Source organism: Accipiter gentilis, chromosome 11 (assembly GCF_929443795.1).
Source record: "Accipiter gentilis chromosome 11, bAccGen1.1, whole genome shotgun sequence".
Classification (NCBI taxonomy): Eukaryota; Metazoa; Chordata; class Aves; order Accipitriformes; family Accipitridae; genus Astur; species Astur gentilis.
The window spans coordinates 4,296,185-4,318,728 of record NC_064890.1 but is presented as its reverse complement, the minus strand read 5'-3'; the positions used below and the strand labels follow the sequence as shown (position 1 = coordinate 4,318,728).

Below are 22,544 nucleotides of genomic sequence, written 5' to 3'. Positions count from 1 at the left end.
TCCAGCAAGGAAAACTCTCACCTTACCTAGCTACTGGATGAAAAACCTGCAGGGACTGGTCTCTAGTAAGATTTTTCAGTACAATAATGCGTATCAAGTTATTCCTTACTAAATACACACCTTTTTGGCAGCTAAGATAAAGCCTGTGACTTCCTGCAGTAGTCATTCACCTCTATTTGGGCTTCAAAAGGACTTGCTCTATTACAATAAATATTGAAAATGTACCGTGCACAACTTAATATAATTTAACAGGATAGTAGGGCCATTACCTTAAACAATAGCCTGACTGTACTTGACTACAGAGAGGCCACAGCTAGGGTTGTAACTCTGCCATAGTAAATTAAAAAGTTACGTATTAGTCATGGTGAACTATGTCCAGCCTTACAGCAGTTATAGTAAAAGATCCTAATAAAAGCCCCGTCAGTCAAGGTTTGATAATGATTTAAAGTTACTTTGCCTTCCCATCTACTTCATTAAAATGAAAGTATCTTCAAATCTAGGAGACGCCTTTATGCTGATGTGTTGCGCACCTGTAATTCCAGCGTATCCCTCACCTTTGTACCTTTTGTTTCTCAGTTAAGTCCTTCCTGCAGCTCTCAGGTCATTTCAGCTCTTGGGAATACCCACTACAAACTGCAATGCTCCAGACTAAAAGTCTCTGTTGTTCTTTCTCTGCTTTCTCTTTGACTGTTCGAGCCAAAAACCCCCAGCAAATAATTACAGTCCTGCGTATTTCTGCAGGAACACAAGCAAAATGGAACACTAGCAAAATACAACTGTCTGACCCAGGTGAAGATTATTGTTTAGTGCATGCACAGGCACAGTGAATTTTAGGCAGAGCAAATGATGTGCCATCCAAACAAGCCGCACGCAGACCAGTGGAAAGCAACAGAGGTCTCGAGGGTCTGCCTGCTCACCTGCACCCCCCCCAGTCCCTGTAACAGCGCTGGCCATCGGTCCTCTCTGCACGTCTTGAGGGGGGTGGTTGTTACCAGTCTTTCAGGTATCACCACAGAGTCAGCCCATAACGCTCTTCCGACTCTTTTGCTACATACCTACCCATCTACTCACCCCCTCCTACCTCCTCTCTCACTTGCCAGTCTAATTACCCGCCCACTCACATTTTCTCTTATTCACTCAGTAACCCACCCCTTTACATGCTTTTCATTCATCTCCCCGTTCAGTTACACAACCTGATCCTCAAACACCTTCAATCCACTCACTAGTAGTAATTTTACCTCCTATGGATACGCCCATCCTCACCTCTCTCATCAACATCCCTACACAGCATCTAGCTTCCCGGTGGCTTAAAGAAGACAGCTTACCAGCCTGAGCTCCCGAGGTCCAGGAGGCTTCCCTGAGCTCAAGCCCTCCATGCCACAGCAACGCTAACCCGCTCCTGGGATCCCTTCCGAATGAGTCCAACGCCTCCTTCCGACTCAATGCGGAGGGATGGTGGGGATGAGGACTGCACAGTGCTGGTGCTGGCCCTGCCTTTGCCAGCTTCCAGGCATGCTGTGCCTCCAGCAGGCACGCAACGCACACCCTCACCCCCACCCTACAAAAAAACCTTTATTTGGAGGCTTGCAACACAACCCTCTCATCCTTTGCGGCATTCTGAAAGGAAAAACAGTAGTCATGCTTCAGAAACCGGAGGAGGTCTGGGGTAAAGGCGCTGTATCATGACCGTTGGCAGCTCCAAAGGGCCTGGCTCAGGCCAGCGTGGCCATACGCCAGCTCACACCAACTGGCCTGTCTCTCCTGAGGTGACCGCAAAAACAATGCCCATTTGTCCTGTTTATGGCTGTGGAGTATTTGTTTTGGGGGGATATTGATCTAGCTCTTTGTGGTCAAGACAAGGGAAAACTTTGGAGACAACCCTGCTTAGGCACCCGAGGCTTCTGGTGGCAAAGAGCAAGCCTGGACAAAGAGACAACAAACAAGCAACCCCCAAATCCCACCAAAACAAGTGAAACTATAAAAAGAAACAGTAGTTATGAAGAAACTTTGAGAAAGGCATAGGATAATGGAAAGCTGGGGGGGGGGGGGGGTCCTCATATAACTGCATTACAACTTCCACTATTTCTGTCACTAATGGAAAAAGGTAATTTTTTCATTTTCCCTGTAATGCTCTCTGCAGACTTGCCTGCACACATCGCTCCCCCGCAGTTTAAATGCCACAATAGAGTTAAAAATCACTTAAGTTACACTGGCATAACTCCCCCATATAAAAACATTTTCATTTCTGAGTAAAACTGGCCTTTTCAGGTAATTTTCAACAATTTCTCAAGTGACACCAGAACAGACCACTCTTATACTGGAATTAAATATTCATCTGAGAAGTTGTACTATTAGAAGTTCTGTTTGAAACCTATGTTCAATCAGTGTAATCTTCCCCAGTCCTGAAGAACTGAACATGCAGCACTTAAGGTGATAATCAAATATTCAAGAGCACGTAATACTATTCCATTCATATTTACAGGCTGTTAACACCACAGAGAGAATTACTGAAAGATGAGAACGCAGACTTGAAATAATATGGTGAAACAAAGAAATGGAAAAATTTAGGCCAAATATCAGGCAAAGAAAAATCTCGCCATCAAACTTTGTGGAAAAGACTCCAGAAGACTGAAGTGGAAGGCCAAGTTCTTAGAGTATCTCTAGCCATAAACCACAGGGGGGGGGTGAGGGGGGGAAGCATAGCAGAAAACATGTACTGGCAAGAAGACGGTCTGGATGATCTAATGCACTTTCCATCTCTAATATCTATGATTCTGTAATTCCGTAGGAGCGCTTAGAGTGCTGGCAAACTTTTGTAGCAACTCAATTGTCTGATTATTGTGGGATAATCAAAGTGTTCAATTAAACGGAGGTCCTTGTAGCTATGCCACGCCACTCTTGTTCAAAGTTGTGCATTACGCTGCCAGTAGAACGCCTGATCTGAATGGCAGGCGCGCAGTAATTACAGAGTTGTGGGTAGCTCTCCTAAACAGGCAAAACAGAATTTAAGTAATTAAAGAGACAATCATCATCTTTCTTGCAAAATGCCCGGGGTCAACTTTTGACAACAGATTTGACAATACAGAGTTCAACTTTGTCAACCTTTATGCATGCAAATAACTTCACTCATACATGCAAGTAAGCATTAGTTTTGTTGGATCTATGCTATACAGCATTTTTAACTATTTACTCTTGGTTTGTGTGCTGAGAAAATCCTCCCTTAGGGTAAAATACCAGATTGTTTCTCAGATCACGTGCTTTGTTTGGTATTTTCAAGTTATTAGGTAAGAGTACCTACAGAAAGATGAAAGTGCAAAAGGACATATGGCACCAGCACACCTTTTATATTTAAAGCGTATGTATGAGAAAAATGGATTACAGCACTAAAAAGTTGAAGAATCGGGAAGTTCAAGACAGAAATGCAGAAGCAGCGAAAAAATCTCCAAAGCAGGAGAGTAGAAAAAAGAGGCATATAGAATGATAATCCTTCACAACATGAAGAACTGTGCTGTGTCTGCTGGAAGTCCACTGCCTGAACCATCTCTGCCCTGAAATCTTCTTTGAAGGGTTGTTTGGGGGTGTTTTGCCATTTTTTTCCTGGCCAATGGAAAAAAATTCTACCCCAACTCCGATTAGGACAGGGTGTAATTTGTGAGATATAGACAAAGGCAAATTTTGTGAAAAGTATGAACAGAACAATTGGTGATGCTGTTTGAAAACATGTGAATTCAATAAATGCCATGAGCCTATTAGGCTCTATAATTATTTCTATACTATTGATTTATATTGATGACTAGAAATTGTAGCAAGGGATGGACTCCTCTGTGCCACCATACGACATTATTAACCCTACTCTTAAGTACTTAGGCTCTGAACAGAAAATGGAAATAAAAAAAAGGAGTACATTGACTACTCATTGTACACCGATGCTAGGTTAAATGCAGACACCCAAAATCCAGATGCCAGAGGAAAACAGGGAAGACTAAAAATCAGTAGATTGCTTCTTCTGGAGAACAAGGTTAAGTTAGCTTTTACTTGAGCTCCACTGTGATTAAGAGACAGGGGATGTATGGTTTCCTGAGCAGGTTGAACCGTACTTCATGCAGGTGTCACTGAAAGGGACAGTCCCACCTCCTCCTTTGTTTCTGGCCATGAGTTCCTGCTGCTTCCCCATCAGCACTAGCAGTCACGCAGCTATGCAATGAGTTGGATCAGTTCTAATTTTCCCAAAAGAAAAGAAAAGGGAGAAGAAAACTCTAGTTTTCAACCAGATCAGCAAAATGAGCCGGCTCACCTGACGGCCACACGGTCATCAGTGGCGACTGTGAAAGAAGCTAACTTTGAAACTGCGCGTGAAATCTGCAGAGCAGTTCAGTTCACTAGGTACACTCTGGTCGCACTAAAATAGCATCAACTGCAAGACATGTAACAATCACAGTAATCCAGAAACATGTCCGCAGAAGATAATATTGACACCTTTAAGTAGTAACCCAAGGGTAAGAGCTCACGTGGGAAACTGGGCACTTTTCCCCCTGCAGATCCCACCTCCTACAAAGTCCTCGAACTAGCCAACTCCAAGCAGAGCTTGGGCTGAGGCTGCTTTCTGCCTTCCTGCTGGAGCTGGGCCAGCTCAGAGAGGAATTCAAAATTCACAAAGCCATAAAGAGAAAGCACTGGAGGGCAAATATGACTCCATGAGAATCAAACTCGCAGGAGAAGGGGTAGAGCCCTATATTCTGGTCCCTTCTCCAGGAATTGCTCATGCCTACTGCACTGAAGATTAGATAAAATGTATACACAGCACCTTTTATACTAAAGCTTGAAAAATACATCCTATGAGCTATGTAAATACTCTTAAGAGCCAGTGAGAGCTCTGCCCTAACAGGAGAACAACATATACCTACCTGTATTCTTGGAAATATTTTTATTTTTGGTGGATAAAAGTAAATCAAAGAGAAAAGCTGAGATCTTCAGTTATGACTCACTTCTGCCAACCTCGTGTTTTGGCAATAAAACTGCATATACACTCTCACAGGAGCCTGTAATAACAGGCCATATGGGGAATTTCAGTAGCCGCTTAGGTCCTTAAAGTTACAATTCAGGTGCCCAAACTTTGATTAGAAGTTAAAAACGCCTGCTAGCTTCCACTTAACTGCACCAGTGAACCCTCAAAGTCACAGCACTGCATGGCAGCACTGCCTAGAGGTGGCCCAGTTTTGCCGGCAGACATATGGGAAACAAGCAAGGGAATTAGACAGCAGAGATTGTCGCACACAACTCTACCCTGAAAACGCGTGGATAAAAGCGGCTTCTATTCATACCTCACATTGCTGATACACATACATTTTTATTTGGCTCAATGAATTATTATTTTTTTTAATGTTCATATTATCATTCTAGTGGAGCGATAGAAGAGGAAGCGCTCCTCTTTTCCAGGTGCAATTGTGAGCTCACCATTTTGTATGCAAACTTCAGCTGCAAACTCTGCATCTGGATAGCTACAGGCCATAAAGAACTGAACTAAAAAAAATTTACAAAACAAACAACAAGAAAAAGCCAACAAATTCTCTGTACCTTGCCTGTGAACTTTCGGATGGGAATCCCTCAGAGATCAGCACAAAAGAATGCTACCAAGACACTACACAGACCTAAAACGTCAAGCATTGTGTTGGTTTAGTAGAAGACATCACACTACGCACCCGTGCATCTAATTTCACACTGTGTTAGTGTCTTCCTTATAAGCAATTTGTGGCTTGTGTTTAAAAAGCTACCATTTATGATAAAGGGGTTTTTTTTTGTTGTTTTTGTTTGTTTGCTTGGTTTTTTTGTAAAATCAGGTCTTTCACTAACCGACATAATAAGCAGTATTCTGCTTCACAGAGAAAGTGCTGTTAAACCTGCCTCCATGTGCTGCCTTTTTTTTCCCACAAGATAATCAAAAGAGGCATAGAAAAATGTAATCTCTACATCATATATTTTAGATTCTCTCAATCATATTAGGTGACATTTTAAAAACTGCAAGGAAATGGAGATATTACAAATACACATGTAAAAAAAAAAAATCACGCTTCAAAATATCATTTTTCCCAATTATTTTGGGTGTGAACCATCCCTGTGCACTGCGTCAATGGTAAAAGCCTGCTCCCCAAAACAGGTGATTTTCAAAAGCAGCAATTTCCCTGTCCCACAGGTAGGTATACAACAATGAACTGAAGATCTAAGATTTGTTCTCCTCAAACAGGGCCTGCTTGTAATTTCTTAGCAAATGAAACTGCTCCACTGTAAGCCTAAGGAAATCTGATCCACTGCTTCAACACAGGTTTAACAGTTAACAATTTAGGGGCTATAAAAATTTGCAACTTCCTTACTTTTTATCTGAAATGATAAGAAAACAATGATTTGTTGTTGTTGTTGCTGCTTTTTTAAAAAAAAGTCCCCCCGAGAACATTTTGATAAGCTTATGGTTAAATAAATGATTTTCAGAAGATATGCAGTTAATTCACAAAAGTACTTGGCAAAATCCAATTTCAAATATCTAATTCATATAACATTTTCCTTTATTTGTTTAATTCAAGTAAAATATTTTCCTCCGCCCTTTCCTTTTCATAGACTTTTCACACCCACATAACAACCAAGTGACTCTTCCCCGACCCTGCCTCCCACGCCTTTTGGTCCAACTGCTCGCCAAAAAGTCACCCTGCTCTTGAGCTCTTCTCCCAAGATCCAAAGGAAGCACTTAAGAAAAGGAAATCCAGTACAATGCTAAACCTTCCTATTCTTTTTTAACTACTGGTTTTATTTGCAGTTCCAGAGGGATGTGTAGTGTACGGACTGCCTTCTCAGTAGCTGTTTCGGAAAAGAAGGGAAAAAAATATCCGCGAGCGCCTCGCTACAACTGCCGACTCAAGTGGGTTTGGGAATGCAAGGCATCCCAGTGTCACTCAGCCAGGGAAGAACAGCAGCAGTGAATTCCTCCCTTCGTGATGGATGGTTAGGACACAGCACCAGCAATTCCTACAGCTGGTGTCTGGAAGAGACCCGTCACAGAGCATGATAAATTCAATAATCACTGTTCTGTTTTCCCCATCTTCTAATAACGTATGCATTCAAAACAATGATCTGCAAGTCCAAGACCTACCGTATCACATATCAGCATCCTCTCTACATGGAAAACACAATGATAATGCCGGTAAAGCACTAAAGGAAAGTTCAGTAATGCTCATTTTATCAACGACTAAGAATAAAGAATGATTCGCCCAAGAAGTCCCCCCTCCAAAAAATCCCTCCCGAACTACTGGCAGAGTTGACAGCAGATTCAGGGAGCACAACTTCCAGACCTAGCTCCATCAACCAACGTGATTCCTTCTAGCCAATAATATGCCAATGATTTGGGTTTTCTGACAAACCACTAATTGGTAGCTTTTTCCCTTGGGATTTACAGAGCCACTTAAAAATAACATTGTTTCTATTCTAGGCATATTTTAGGAAAAGTATCATTAGATTTAATTCCAGGGACGGATATCTGATTTTCATGTGAAATTCAAAAAGACCGAAGCCTTGTTCATTCAGTGAAGTGTAGCAGGAAAATTACAGCATAGCCATGACTCCAGGATGATACGATCGCAAAGCTGGAGGGCTGTCCCATCCCCTCTGCCTAGTACCAACGTTAGCAGAGGTCTGTAGGTTAAAGGGGGAAGGGAATAGCAATTTCAAATTGTGTTTGTCAACCTAATCAACAAAGGTTTCCCCCTTATTTACAGACTCCTAACTGCGGCACGCCAGCTAGTATTTTCTCTAAAAGCTGCTCCAGTGGAAAAACGAATACACCTTGCCACATTCAAAAAGCTGTTAAGCTTTCTTTCAATCACATTTAGCAAGATACCATCTTAGCACTGAAAATGAGAAGTACATAAACTTACCAATGCATTATCAGAAGAAGCATCAGAAATAAAGTTTAGGTGTTATTCAGTAGTCAGCACCTCAGCTCCTTCCTGGCACAAAATAAATCCCACAGGCAGCAGGTACTAGAACCGTCTCTCCTTTGCTAGTCATACCCGTACGCTCACAGACGTCTTCTGCATCTGCCACCAACAAAAGAAACCACAGTAAGACTGCTTCTCTAATGCTTCATAACTGAGTCAGTAGGTCAACAATTCCTTCGGTTTAAGAGCCAGACCAATTCCCTTAAACACCCCATTTTTTTTCTGATGGAGAAGCCAACTGTCTCCTGCCAGTGGCAGCCCATCTGCTTCCAGAACAGAACCAAACCGCTCCAAACCACCACCTCGTTTTGGCGCAGACATCCATCCTGACGCAACTCCGTTTTGTCTCTCACGTCTGGGAAAAACCACGAGAAAATACTTACAATTGAAAGACAGTCAGGAAACTGCTCCCTGTGCACCTTGCGCGCTGCTGCCGCCTCTCAGCCCATGTTCTCGTTTCCCATCCCTGAGATGGAGTGCCATGAAGAAGAGCACTTTGCGTAGTACCACACCTATCCCCAGTCTGCCTTGTTCCATACAAGCACAAAATATCCTGCGTGTGCATTTCAGGCGCACTGCTCGAACAAAGAGAAAGCTCTGAAGCTGCTATCCCTCTTCCCGATCCATGACTCAAAACGTCTGGTTGAAAATTGGTTTCGTAATAACCCTTTAGTACCACCTACTCACATCACAGAGCGATTCTTGCAGCAAATGCACAGGAAATCACCAATGAGTGCCAATGGAGCTACTATTCCAAGAACTAGCTCTTTCGGTTATTTCTTCATCACTTGGAAACTGAGATGCTTTTACTTTCCCTATCGCACAGGATATTTTTTTTTTTAAGGAGAGCTTTTAACTATGATCTGTAAAATACTTTGTTGATAAATCACCAGCTGAAAACTTGCCCACTGTAAAAAAGAGAATTTCACAATACTCATTCCAGAAAATACAGTAACTCCTTTCTGGAAATAACTCACTGGACAAAAATCAAAAGGACAGAATTAATTTTCAGAGACAGTTTGCATCCTGCAGAGCACACAAAGACGGTGTAGTCAGCCACGTGCCTTTCTGACCACCAACAGCAGACCCCTGACTCACCCAACCACAAGATGAGTCGCTATGAATGATTTCCTCTTCTTCCACACTCCCCCGGGGTGCTCTGTGCCACTGGCATATCCTGAGCCTAATCCCGACTTTGATGGAAATTCCAAAACTCATCTCCTAAGGCTGTGGCCACCAGCTAACGATGCAGCCATCTGCTAGCTCCTGCTTTGAGTCACCTGTCAGCAATACAAAAGGAAATTACTCAGCAGCGAGCATGTGGAAGCCCACTGCTCCAGTCTCTCGAGTACCCCTTACAGGAATACAAAACTCCGGAGCGCTCAAATCACCCTAAAGGACAAGTGTTCTATTCTGTAGCATTCACATTCAAAAAGGTGAAACTTGGTTTAAAAAAAATAAAATAAAATAAAATAAATGGCAGGACTGCAGACAGAGAGCATTTCGGCTAGGTTTTCAATGCCAGCATCACTGAAGCTGCCATGGAAGGGGGGACAAAAAAAAAAAAAAAAAAAAAAAAAAAGAAGACATTTCACAAACACTAGACCTTCACTGTGCGTGACAAGAAAAATAATTAAAACAACTGAGAGAACTAATCTGTGGCTGCTTAGGAAGTTAACTCTTCGAAGGAAGTGATTAAGAGAACAAAAGCAAAGTGTTATGTTTATCAAACAAGTAAACTTAACACAGAAGAGCGCTTACTCATGTAAGTAAAGACGAAGTACTGTCACAGCCCTCCCCACAGGCGTAGGTTCACACGGGGCTGGGATATTATTGATTATTAAGCAGTTATTATTTCAAAGAAATAAATCTTTTAAGAAATACGAAGCACTGCTTTGCCAAAACGCCAAATACTATCAGAAAGGCAGCCACAATGTCCTGTGCCTCTATCAAATTCCCTCGATCTACCTCTTATTCAGGACAAAATTCACTAGGATTTTCCTGAGAAGACCTGATTAGCCACTACAGCATTTACAAATTCAGTCCTGCAACAATCATTTTTTTTGTTTCATTACAAATTACGCAGCTCACTAATTCAGTCCTCTGAAACGAGACTCCCAACTTCTCCCAAAAAATAGCAGATGAATAGAAGACAGTTACTATACATGACACTTTTTATCTTCAAGAATTTCACAAAAATCAATTAATACTAAAGATCTAATTGTCTAACCTGCTTCTGCATGCAGAAAGAGCCAGACCTGGTGCCTCTACAGTGGGGGAGGGAGGCACTTCTTGTTCCTGTTTCGTACTTGACTTTTTTTCCTGCGCAAGAGATGATCTAATTATTCAATGTGTCAGTATATTGCTTCACCCTTTCTCGTGTGTCTCCTTACATTAACATATTTTAACAATTCAGCTCATTAGGAACGAGGCGAGGAACGAAACAGCAAATTATCCTTAAAAAATCAATCACAAAGGCAGGAGTCTTTCCACGTTTTGTCCTGTACCTATACAAAACTCTACGAGAGCACGCAACCAACAATACTGCATGTAAACCCACAAAGATCCCTAAAACCAATCCTCGCACGGCTCAGATGTGAGCGTACCTGTTCAAGACACAAGCCTGATCGGCGAGCTCTGCGAAGGAGTAATTTTGGGTCCTGCCCGATTAGGAAGGGAAAGAAACTCCCAAATGACAGCCCTTTATTGTTCCCGAACGTGCTGATGCTCAGCTGCAGGCACTATCGGTGAGAGGGGGCTGATGGATCTCATGTATAATAATTGGGCATGGGTGATGAAAGCGAGGGATCAAACCACGTAAGGCTGCTACCAATTGACTTGAAATGGATCTGAAAAACCCTCAAATCCAAATATAACATGTACGGCACCTGCATTTGCATACGTAGGATGTCAGCCGAAGTTTCCAAGCCTTTTTATCAAATGCCTTTTTTGCAGCAAGCAGCCATTCTATACCCAGCCTTTTCAGCAGATATGGATTTGAGAGATGTTCTTGTGTTTTAAACCTTGCCTTGAATTACTACAACAGGTTTGCTCAAAATTAGCTCGAGCAGAGTCCCCACGGCGTACATTAAAGCCACTAGTTCTCAGGAAACATTTCTTCAGCAAGTTTTGTGTATAATAGCAGTGCCTATATATAAACCTATTTACGACTATTTCTAAAGAAGAGCCCATTCTGAAAGCAGCTCCTTTATTGTGATCGAACATGCTGGATTCGTTCCCAGTTAAGGCTTATATAAGGCCTTCAAGGAAGTAGAAACTTATTTTGTACGAAATCAAGCCAGTATAGTAGTAGGTGCAACGGAATTATCCTGTTACACATTAAGTTTTACTAATAAAAGACCTGCATTGTAGTCGTAAAGTCAAATGCTGCATCCCACTAGTACAAACAGTCAAATGTTTCCTGCCATAAAATCAAAACCTACTTAGCCAAAGGAAAGATGACAGGTAAAAAGCATCTGCTTTTTTGGTGTAAAAACATCACGCTCCTTAAAATAAAAAACATGTAGTAGCTGGAATGGCTTATCTTCATTGCTTACCCAAGTCTGATTTAACTTTGGGTAAAAAACCAAACCAACAAAAAAGCAAAAATACACACACACAAACAAAAACCCTAAACAAAACAAAACAAGAAAAACCCCAGCACATACAAAAGAGAACCACTTTCAAATGCATGATGTTAACCTTCTCAGTGCTGATTTTTTTACAAGTATATTGTTGGTATTTTTCTTCTTCTGAACAAATCACTCCACTGGCAGGTACATCCACTTTGTCTAATAAGTAACGCAGCTTTCTGAACTGTGGTAAACAGCATATCCGTGTTCGATTATTCCCGTGGCCTGTTAGGAGGGAGCACAACCCAGGTATGCTCACAGGGATGGCTTACTCCAGGATCCTTGCGAGGAGCAGCACAGGTAAGCCTCTACCAGATTTGGTTCCCACAGCCTCACACAGGCCTCTGACACCGCTCCAGCAAGATCTGCACTTCCCAGGACCACCAGATACTGTCGTGCCACACCAAATTCCAACTCAGTCTTTAGGACCAAAAGCTGAGTATGTGACCAGGTCTTAAAACTCAAGCTCTTGTACTCAGAATAAAGCTACCGAATGGGTAGACTGTAGCATCAGGTGCTTTAAAATGAAAAAAAAAAAAAAAAAAAAAAAAAAAAAAGGGCAAAACAAAAACACAACCCAAAACGACCAACCAACAAACAAAACACACACACCCTCCCACCCCCCCAAAAACCCCCAACCAACCAAAAAATCCCCACTAAACAAAAATGAAAGGTTGTGAATAACATCTTATGGTGGTCTTTATGCTGCACAGAGAAGACCTGGTGTAAGCGCCATGCAGCGTTGGTGCAGGGAACCTGCTTGGGCTAAAACCATCCATGTCTTAACGTGGGCCGAGAGGACAGCATGGCTCCCTGAGTGAGTGCAGTTAGTACACACACACACAGCCCGCAAGACAAAAATACCCATTTCAGTGTCACTGAAGTGTCTGCATCCAAATAAATAAATCAGTCTCCACCTGATGAGTACATGCACTTTCCACATCGCTTCATCGATAATGCCAGGGCTTTTTCCCCTCGGCCATGTCCCGTTTTGTGTTATCACAGAGGCAGTTCAAGGACTAAACTAGATGCAAACTAAACCTCCTCCTGCCTAAGATTAAAGTGTTCTAGAACTGATCTTGTAGGTACCTTGGCCTAACCTTTCAGAGGGGTCCACAATACAGCACTGAGGTCCAGCACAAAGCACTACACTAAAATTTTCTTTGGAAAATATGGTCAGAGACGCTACTCACCCTTCTGCATCTTCCTATTGCTATGTCTCTTATGTGGGAAGCGGAAGACATACTCTGCTTTCTCCTCCTATCCCCACAGCCTAGCAGCATGCTGTAATTTTGATACTACACATTTATGAGCTGAGTGGTGACCTCTCACCCCTCCTTCTGAATCACGCTACTGCTCACAAAGACGTAAAAGATTCAGACTGAGAGAATGTGCAAGAGCAGCTTGACCCTTACCCTACAGAGAAAAGGACTTCTCTGGGCATTTGGAAGTCTAGTTCCGATTTCTCTTCCTAATCCTCTTCCTGCATTTTATCCAAGCTGTATAAGCAGACCTCAAGTTAGGACAGCTACACTTCTAGCATTTAATACTGGCACTCTTTTTTTCTTCCCACTTAGCTTGCTGGCAATTCTTAGATGTTTAACTCTTCTCATTACTTCTACAGGCATCTTCCATATTTTTTTAAGTTTGGAATTCCAGTGTTGGCAATTTCGGGGGTTTTTAGATTTCGTCTCATGGGCTTGCGTGCAAAGCAAACAAACAGCATGCACAAAGAAAGTCTGGAGCCGTAGGAGATGATAGGAATGGCTGAATTCTGACCCTGGCATGAAAAGGATGACTTGAGGGGCATGTAAGGCAGTACAGAATTGCTCTCCTGACTTACTCTGGCAGCTACAACAGATGGATCGCATAATGCAATCCCAACAGCAAGCAAGTTTCTTGGTAATAAGAGAAAAGGACACGATGACCTCTAGGTAAAAATTCTAGGAACAGCAAGCACACATAAACAACCTGAGCAACTTTAATTCTGCGCCAGAGCTTGAACAGAAGATAACAGTAAAGACAAACACCCAAGACGGATTTAATTCAGACTGTAATTCACTGCATGCACATGCCAAATTGTGGTATAAACCCCATGCCTTTCAACACTCCTCATTTTAAGGCCTATTCTTATCCTAGTGATGAATGTAAGCTTTTAGAAAGGTTTTCGAGCCTTTTGCAATTTGGTGCACCCTTCTTTAGCGGAGAGGAAGCTGGAAGTACTTGATGTTACTAGCTGGGGTGGAGTATGTCCTAGTGCTGATCTACAAATGCAGGGCATCTCCTGACAGGGCTCTGTTGATGAATTGTTGCGTGGCTACGGACAAGCACATTACTGTTACCTCCCTCTCCCCTCCTCTAGAAAGCAAGGGTGGTTTAACCTTAGATTTATTTTGCTTGCAAAGTTGATTCAGATCCTCAAAGGGGATGCAATACCAGCATGAACTCTGTTTTCTTGGTATGAAGGTACAGACCTCTTACGTTTAGCATAAACTTTACATAGTAGACTAAAAAATTCCCTGTTCCTCCTTCTGATTAACAAATCCTTGAAGAGCTCAGTTCCCCAGCGCTCAGAAAACCTAACAGGGTAGCAGGGGCCGTAAATATTAATTTTCTGCCCCAAACAAGGCAGCATTTCAGAAAAAACAAGTATCAGGAGGAAGGTGGATTTTTGAGGGGATTTCCTTTATTTTGAGTGCTCTTTATGCCACTAGATGGCACGTTTGAAACTCTTGGCATCTCAGTGAAATCACAGCAAAGTCTTTGCTCTGGATCAAACAATGTTTATCCTGCTAGCCTCACCTAGGATGGAAGAGTACAGGTAAAATGGTATCTCAAGAGCCAAAGAACTGAGATATGCAGACACGGCATGTAAAAATGTGCCCGCGCAGGAAGGCAACGTAAGTCAGCGAGCTGAGAGAAGGACTGCCATGGAGACCTAAGCTCCAGCACTACTAACTCTGATGTTGGTGTGGCCTTAGTAAATCACTTTATGTCTTGGGAGAGTATGTGTGTGCCAGAGAGGGGGCTGAGACAAGAGGAAAATAGGAGAGTGAGTTGAACCTTTGGAGGCACAATGCTGCCTTTCACCGTGAGATGAGCAATGTTCCACTCTCTGCACATTCCCAAGAGCTCAACAGACACAAAACCCATTCGCAACCTCTTCAACACATCACTGGCATGAACTGATGGGAGGGAGAGCATTCAGGGCACAACCAAACCACAGGGCAAGATTTAGCCAACCCCCAGCATCATGTTTTGCCATTGCAAAATGTAGCTTTTCCAAAAGGGTCAAGCACTTTGTGTCCCGGAGACTCAAGCGCTCCACAGCAGATAAGCAAACATGCAGCAGCCCACGACCCTCTGAGTCAGCTTCACGGGCAAGTCACCTCTTGGGCTGGACACGTTTCAGAGTGTACCTAGCTGTGCTCCGGTGTACTGGCCTTGGCAGGGGTGCCAGCGTTTGGCAGCACTGCTTCCTTTAGGCTTCTTGCTTGTTCTCGCTGCCAGTTCCTTAATTTAACTCAACCCACTTTAAAAGTGCATTAGCACAAGCATGTATCCGCCCCAACTAACATTCCCTCAAAAAAGAACAAGTCAGTTCAGCACCAATGTAACGATTGCGGGCGCTCAGAGATGGTACTTGTCATGGCATTGCACCCCACATTCCCTGTGTGTGCAATTTCAATAGACAAGGATTAACAATTTACTATGAGCACTTCAACACCTGACTCAGTCCTTGGAACTGGCACTCATGTCAATGGAAAGTAACTGTCAATTTAAACTGGAAAAGGAAAGAAATTTTGTTGCTAGACCCTGAAGGGCAATGGCAAAGAGTGCTTCTTGTCCGGATGGTAGAAGAAATACCATCTTCACCCTTCCAAGAAAGAACAGCTGAGCCCCAGCACTGCAGCAAAACCAATTTGTTTTCCTTCCCTTATGTAGGATTTAGTCTGTAAAGATGCCCCGAACTAACCAGCGGAGACACAAACTGCCCTCACCATCATCAGCTTCACTGAAGGACCAAAATGCACTCCTGAGGCAGCACAGGAAAGCAGTAGCACCATCCACTTCGGGAATTTTGCTCTTTCCTGATCCATCAGTCTGGCATTATTTGTGTATGTACATATTCATGTTTACGTAGCATCAACCTGCTGGGCAAATATTCCTCCAAATGCACCAAAGTACATTTCTGTGTGGTTGTCTACAGACTCTGCCAACAAAGAGTTTGTAGACATCAACACACAGCAGTATTATCCTGCAGAAATATTCCAGCAAGGCCTCTATTTTCAATGTACAAACAACTCAAGAGAAACTAATTTGAAACATAATGTTGCAACAACCTCACCTGAATCTTTCCAGTCCCCTTGGGCCTGCACTTCGGATGCTGCTCCTGCTCCCATGAGGACATGCCAATGCAGAGATGCCAGCAGTTTGGAGGGTCTACAGCAATTACTACAGTTTGAGCACAGTTTTTGGAGCTACCAAAACGAACAGCTGTAGCCTGTCCCAAAATGCAGGTTTCTACTGGATGATGCTTAACTTCTTCCAAATATGCATCTACCATGTATTTTGACTGCTTTTAAATGAGAACCGCAAGTCCTCTGACAGACAGGTTAATTTCTCAGCGTAATTACAAACTCCACTGCAAAATTCGGTGGGGAAAAAATGGCAGATATCTATAAATTAAAATCCTTAGAATTCTGTTCCAGATTTTTCTCCCAAGCCAATGAAACCCCCAATACACTGCGTCCCAACTGGAAGCGAGGAGGAGACTTGACAAGTGGGATTAATCTCACTTCTATTTAAATACCTGCAGCGTAGATGTTGGTATCTGAGTTAGTCACAGGGAACCCCTTTATAGTCACTGCGAAGAAACTGTCACTTCCATGACATGATTCATCTGACTTAGTCCAGACAGTTACTTGGGATGTTTTCCCTCACAGAAGGGAAGCTGGGAACTTCGCAGCCCTGTCAGATGAATAACAGTGGTATAAATTCTCAAATGCTGCTTTAAGCTACTGTAAAAAGCAACACGGAAAATGGGAGCTTTCTGACAATGACTTACAGTGCAGATTTTTCTCTATCTACTTATTTACGCGGAAAAACCCAAGTGTTGCCTCTTACAGTTTTCGTTCAAGAGTTCTCTTGCTCAATGTGCAAACTAAATTTCGCAGCGCTGGCCTAGTACACACGAGCTGGACGAAGAATTTGGGCCAATGTGCAAAGTGAAAGTAATTGATCCATTTTCACTCTTAAAATAATTAAATTGAAAGCAAACACCGGAACCTGAAAAGCAGAAATTGGATTTCATCATGCAATATCCTTCTGCTTTAATAAAAGGATCTTAATAAGGAAGAATGAATAATCTTATGGTTAAGGGCAAGATGTTCAAAGCGCACTACTAGCTCCGGACTGTATTTCCCACTTACGTTAACCAGTTAGTCTCCACGTCAATGCCACACATATTGTGTTTACTGCCTCAGATTTACATTTCTGGAGAGGACACGGTCAGGGAAGGAGATCCTTCTTGGGAGGAAAACAAAACGGGTGCTGCTGAAGCGTTTCTCTAGAGCGGAGCATCAAGGGCTAAGCTCTCCTTGCATGGAAAAGCTGACTGCAAAGAGGACGGATCCCAAGGACAATCAGAAGGATGTAGCTATTTATGAGTAGTGTTGAAACTTGTGACGTTGTACTGGCCTCTGCAGCACGGCTTCATTTGATGTATCTTATCTGGAAACTCCCTGGCCAGTCAGCCTTGTTCTCAGTGTAAGAAGAGTTAGCAGCAAGCATTTCTTAACCTCACTGCCCTTGCTGATCTCCTCCTCAGCAGACAACCGCATGTATATAAACAGTTTTCTGAAGAAACTGAAGAGACCAAAGGGATCACTTCTGTGGAAGTAACATGAACTCTTAACACTCGAGCAGGTGTCCTGGGGCAGTGGTACAGGCCTGGCTATGCCCAGCTGCAATCCGTCTGAGCTACACCTCTACCCGCAAGAAGAGGTGACCCTATAATACAGCACTGCTCCCCGTGCTAGGACTAACCTCAGAGGCATCGCGGCAACTTTTAACACAGCAGATGGTTATTCATTTCAGAGCTCTATGCTGCTGCTGTAGAACCAGACCTCAAAAAGGTAAAAGTAATTCCCACGGCTTTTAGCTCTCTTTTAGTTATCTCCCATCTACATAAACAGACCCAATCTGCTCTCACTAACACTTGTAACTAAATTACTATATTATGGTAGATTAGCAGCTTCTCCAGCAAAACCAGCGGTATACGATTGGCTGCCAGGAAAAGTCAACGTCCTTGGTCAAAGAGCATCTAACAATTAATATACTTCATTTAGCTGCCACCAATGATGTCACCAAGAGCAAAGTACAACAACAGAACTGACAGGCAGGCGCAACAGAGCTTTTCTCAAGTATTGTTCGAGCGCCAATCAAACAAACCCCTCATTGTTTATCTGCCTGTGGAAGTGGATGGCACACAAACAGCTACCTACGTGTTTCTCAACACATACTGGGAGATGCTTGGGCAAATTTATCACTGGAAGAGAAGAACATATCCAACAGACTGCAAGCTGAATCATGTAAATTTGGGTAAAGAGAATCCCATTAAAGAAAATTAACGTTAAGTGTATCAGATGAAAGATTTCATTTCTAAAGCCAGCGCCTGAACAAAAAATTCAAGCTGCTTCGAAGATATTCAGGTAATTCAGACAATTATTTTAAAATGGCAGAGAAAAGCAGTCTGATGATCCATGTGTGGAAGTAGGAGCCAGAAGCTCTGAATCATTCATAACAACACTTAGCAGTTATATCATCTGCAGATCTCAAAGCTACTCTGCAAAATGGGTATGAATCGCTGGCACCCAACTGTGGCTCCTCTGCAGTTGGTTGGCATCACACCGCTGCACCAGGAGGCCTGGAGAGCACGAGGGTGCTTTCCAAACAGCAGTCAGTAATTACAGCTTTTGTCCCTGTTTATCCACCTACCTACCTACAATTCTAATTTAGCATTTCCCATGGTTGACAGCTATGGCTGTATCCAATCTCCCTCCACAGAAACGCAGGAGTAAGTGAAGTCTTCATTCAATTCTGCGACATCTCTGGCAAATCTCCTTTTTTGGAGTCAAAGCTGCTTGAAGTAGCTGTCTTCTACTCTGATCCCCAACAGCTGCATGGATTTGGTGGACTCCTCAGCACCTGTGCTATCTCAGAATGATCTTTCATGCTACTCTTGTATTTAAGAGGAACACAGGGCTCAGCCAAAACCCACCTTTCCCATCCTTACATCCCTGGGCTGTTTTTCCTCAGTCACATTTATAGACTGAAGCCCTTAAGAGTTACTTTGCAAAAAAAGCAGGCTAATGCACAGAGAAAGTAAGTGGTGTGCTGAAATAACAGAATGACTCGCAAAGTTAACAGCAGGCTCCGCACCACCAGAGCTCTGGTTTTCCACCTGATCCACTCAGTGCCGCTACACCCAGTTTGAACATTTGTTTTGAGGTCACAGATGATTCTTAGTTTGTCTGTGCCCCAGCACCCCTCTGTGTAATGGCAATAGCCGTTTCACAGCGCAGAAGTGGAAATCTGAAGGAATATTTGCCTTTTAATTGCAGAACACCTTGTTAACAACACTGCATTGCTATCATCCATCACTATTTCTGCAGCTGCCTGTTAGAGCTGCATGGTTAGATACATAAGCAGCTCTAACTATGGGGCAGGTACATGCTTCCACACTGCTTCAACGACAGTGACTTTAGCCAGCCCCATTCTTGCTGTACGTATGTGCCAAACAACAGGGGTATCAGCTGTTGTGGTCAACTGTCCATGGAAGATCAGAAATACTTCACGCTGAAACCTCAAGCAAATGTAAACCCCACTGTCCTGCAGATGAAACTACATGATGAGACACATTTCCCTGAAGTAGAGATCTGGCAAAGAGATGCAATTAAAAGGGGGTGAGGAAGGGGGGAAGCCACTACCAAAACCTTGTCTGTGTCTTTCTGCTGGCTATGAAAGTCTCAGACACTAGAAGTTTTAGATCTCTTCTGCACGTTCATCCCTCAGTTTTGCTCCATATTAGAGGTCCAACTTAAACTGACACCTGAGAATATTTTTTAATGAAGCCTTGATTCGCAGCCCATTTTTACTAGCTACTACTACAATTAGTGTAAGATTAAAATCATTCTCTCAGCTGCGCCCTTTTACCTCTATTTGACCTCACAACTATGTCATAATCCAGAGTTTTATATATCCTCTTTCTTCCACTCTGGACTGGACAGAACAACAAGCAAAATTCCTCTGCAGGTTGAGCCTGAATTAGGAGGAAGAAAGATTTTATTAAAATTGGCAAATGACTGAGATTGCACAGGGAAATATGGACTAAACCCATTGGGATAAATGAGATTCTATGTTATAAATCTGGTTTTGGGAGCAGGGTCTTCTTCATTTTTATATAAAACCTTGTATCTCACCTCCTGAGAGTTTTCTGTAACACAGAAGATGCCTTGTAAATGTACGTGTTTGAGCTGCTTCTCCCTGTAATGCAAACATCATATAAAGAAGCTGCAGTAACTTCAAAGGAAGAAGCTGATCAGGGCAAAACTGAAAAACATTTATTGTCACCCAGACAAATTTTTTATGAACTTGCTCAAGCAGAATCATTTTTAATATTGCCTTCTCCAGGCATGCCTTCAAAGAGAAGCGAAGCTGTTTCCCCTCAACACTAAGCTCCAGAGAAAACCATTTCCTGGTCAAGCCCAGCCTGTGCCAACATACTACTTGACTGAGTCGTAGTGCCAAGTAGTGCCAAGAACTGCAACTCACAACAAGGACCAATTTTAACAAGCACAACTTCCTGCTTTTCAAGGGCTTATCCAAATTCCTCTTCTTCCAAATTTGCTGGATATTTCTAAGATTTTTCATGTATTTCCTTCCTTCAATAAGTGTACTCATGCCCCTCCTCCGGCCTCAGCTGATACCCAGGAATTACTCTCTCCTGTCCTCCTTAGCTCCATTAGTTACACAAAAAGTTCAGTCTCCCACTTCTTTCTTAAGTCTATCATTTGTGTCGCATTATTTTCATTTCAAGTATCATTTAAATTCAGCAATAACGGTCCTCAGTCTTAACTGGGAATACTCAGGCTTTTTGAAGTCAGTCCAGTATGTCTAAACATGAAGTCAGGAAATAATTTTTTAAAAGGCATATAAGACTTGGATAATTATTTTATTGTTGTTCTTTCAGTTCACAGAGGAAATTCAAAACTAAGTGTTACTAAAAATTAAGGCCCTAATGGACAACATCTTAATTTCATGTGGATTACTGGCATGCCTAAAATGCTTTGCTAGGTAAGGACCTATCAGGAGTTCTCTAATGCTTCCAGAAATTCCAGTGCAGTCCAGCTGAGTCCAGTATAAAACACACCTCTGCTGAAAAGGGAGAACTTGTGTGTCCTCCTGCCATTCATGCTCTCCCATCTCTGTGCCAACTCTAGCTCTCAGTTTGCAGCTATCCGACTGCACAAATCCTGCCCCTAGTGCAGGGTCCAAGCCTGGGTTAAGGATAAAGATGGGGCGATGGCAGTGTGGTCTTGGGCCTCATTAAGGAGACGTAGAAGATACAGACTAAGCAACCAGAAAAGAGAAAGGTTATGAAGAGAACAGAGAAGTACAGATGTGAGCAGATGAGCTACAGTCTGTCCGGAAGAGGGCAGTGACAGAAAGCAAGCTTGTCCTACAACCACGAGCCCACAGTAGAACATGCATCCTTGCCTAGACAGAGCACTCTGTATCACCATCATATTGAAAGGCTAAAAAAAAAGAAAAAAGGCCATTAAAAATACATTGAAGTATCAATTTTTCCAACAAGGTTCATTAATGGTACCTACTGATATTGAAAACAAATAGACAGAACACACATCAAGCTTAAAATGGTCATTCAAATCCCAGCGGTCTCACACTATCAGGCTCCTTGAATTGCAGTGAAATGACTCCTGACCTGTAACCAGAGTCTCAGTGAGGGGTCACAATACCGAAATAACTTACAAGTTAGTTTAAGCCATACTTGGTAAGTGATGAAAATCAATATAGGGATGATCAGTTAAAAGAAGTTCAACACTGGTGTGTCTGATCTTCCCTTTATCCTCTTTGCCTCTATCACCCACTTTGGAAAGTATTTATTACTTTTCATGAGAAGTGTGACTGAACAATTTTCATTGCACTGGCAGCCTTTATTCTGCCAGGCATTTTTTCACCTCAATGGCTAAATAATCACAACTACTTTTAGAACTTTATTTCCAGCAATGTTACCAGGTAAATGCTAGAGACAGGTGATCCTACTCTGAGTGAGAGGTTGGACTGGAAACCTCCTGAGGTCCTCTCCAATCTAAATTATTCTGTGATGCCATGATACAAGTATCACGTTATAAAAATCCACACAGGCTTGTTCATATTTTCGGGTCTCATAAAAAAAAAAAAAACAACAAAAAAAAAACCCACCAACCACAAAACCCCCAACTTCTCTGCTGCCGAAAGGTACAGAATTGGGTGGCAGCAAAAAAGGACCTAGCAACTTTCATTTGTACTGGTAATGCTTCAAACTTGTCTACACTTCTCTGAAATTATTTTCATCTTGGGATCTGAAAATTCCCTACACCCCACTTGTTCCATTTCATAATACCATTTATGCTCACATCTGTAAGCAAATTCACTCTGGCACCGTCAATGGTATCTTATTTATTTCCCCATGAATTCCTCTTTGAAAAGAGTAAGGATACAGAAAGACGAGACAAGTACTACTAAAGAAAGGTCACCCAAAAAAGGCAGTATGTTCTTTATTTACTATCCACATTTGAGTGTAAGTATGAGGGAAAATTTGACTATGTACTTCCTCCCAACCGCACTGATCTTAGTAAGTCATTAT

The 22,544-nt window shown here is 42.5% G+C and overlaps 1 protein-coding gene across 34 annotated transcripts in view; it reads right to left on the bottom strand.

The window, feature by feature from the left end:
- LOC126044551 (endonuclease domain-containing 1 protein-like) overlaps positions 1 to 22,544 on the bottom strand; it is a 175,487-nt gene that overhangs the window by 68,769 nt on the left and 84,174 nt on the right. For 23 of the 34 annotated variants that reach the window (XR_007507707.1, XM_049814349.1, XM_049814371.1 and 20 more), the window contains one exon: positions 7,920 to 9,262. The exons of 6 other annotated variants lie outside the window; for them this stretch is intronic. The gene's annotated coding sequence lies outside the window, so the exon portion shown is untranslated. Of the gene's footprint in view, positions 1 to 7,919; positions 9,263 to 10,212; positions 10,308 to 22,544 lie in introns of those variants that run through there. 5 more of the 34 variants (XM_049814377.1, XM_049814376.1, XM_049814370.1 and 2 more) reach the window with 4 other exon arrangements.